Here is a 1,367-nt window from a genome sequence, read left to right as displayed (position 1 = left end):
TTAAGAGAATGTAACTATGTATCTATGCTAACCATTTGGAACACGCAGATACAAAATGGACATTCATCTGTAGCCCCTTTTTTGTTTAGTTCCATTATTTGAATATTATAGGTGTGTTAACAGCAAAATATTCTAAAAGAGTCCAGTAGTCCCTAATAGTATTGGGTCTTCCGCTTCACTGGCAGTGTCAGAAATTGTTGACCTGAGTCCCCTACAGCTGAACATAACAGCATGGCTTTACTTCTTATACTTCATTTAAGTACAGGTCACCTTTCTTGTCAAGTGGCTCGGTACAAAGACATACGGTGGGTACAGCGGTCTCTCTCAGGAACTTGTTTTTGCTTTCCCTCTTAAAGTAGTCTGAGTAAAGTGCTCTGAACAATTGCTGCTGTGCGGCGGGGTAGGGGGGCTTCGAGTTTTTTCCTCTGACAGCTGCTTAGCTGTTTACAAAGAGGGCTGGGGAGATAGCTCAGTAGAATAAGCACCTGCCTGGCAAGCACACGGTCTTGAGTTCAATCCCTGGCACCGCCAAAAAAATAAATAAAATTAAAAAACATTGCTTACAAAGACTGGGTCATGTAAGAGGAAGTTTATGGAAAGAAACAGGCTCAGCCTTCTCACACGGCTCCTGCAGCCGAAGGCGGAGCAGCACCACGCTGTTCTTGTGGCTCTCAGTCACTCCACTTCCACTGCCCTAGAAGGCAGGTAAAGGGGTTTTCAGGGTCGCTGCGCTTCACCTCGAGACTCTTGTGTCTTCTGTAGGTTTTCCTGAGCTGTTACAGGGATGGTAGCCACACTCAAGAGTGACTGCTCTGCTCGTTCTGTTGCTTGCATTAGCGGAAGAACCACAACCATCACCTGTCCCCCATCTCCCAGTGGCGGAGGCCCAGCCTCCATCCTGATGTCTTTATTTTTTGTGCTGAGCTCCGTGAGAGCCCAGGCGCTCTCTGACCATGTATTAACTTCTAACTTAACTGTCTAATACTGCTTGAGACCACAAGGGAGAACACACTCCAAGCCCAAGGCTCCCTTCCGATAGCTGCCAGAACTCTCGGCGTCCCATGGTATATCCTGCAGTCCCTGCCTCCACACCTCCTCGCCTTCGCTCCTTCCTGCCCCTCCTGAAGAGTCGCCTCCTTGGATTTATGGCCCGCCCTGATCCAGGATAATCTCATGCCAAGGACTCACACTGCAAAGACCCCATTTCCAAAAAGCTTCCCGTATTCGGGTTCTGGGGATGCCTACCTTTTGCAGGAAGTAATCCCATTCAGTCCACTGCATTTAACACTCCAGAACCAACTTGGAGTCAGAAGTTCAGTCACCCCTGTTCCTCTAGGGTGCAGTTTCTTTACCTACAACTTCCTTTC

At 48.2% G+C, this 1,367-nt stretch overlaps 1 pseudogene; it reads right to left on the bottom strand.

The window, feature by feature from the left end:
* LOC111818863 overlaps positions 1-834 on the bottom strand; it is a 3,260-nt pseudogene extending 2,426 nt beyond the window's left edge.
* Between the last annotated feature and the right edge of the window lie 533 nt (positions 835-1,367).

The sequence above is a fragment of the Octodon degus genome, unplaced genomic scaffold (assembly GCF_000260255.1).
Source record: "Octodon degus isolate 3935 unplaced genomic scaffold, OctDeg1.0 scaffold00105, whole genome shotgun sequence".
NCBI lineage: Eukaryota > Metazoa > Chordata > Mammalia > Rodentia > Octodontidae > Octodon > Octodon degus.
Note: the sequence above shows the minus strand (reverse complement) of the source record. Positions and strands in the feature narration are given on the sequence as shown.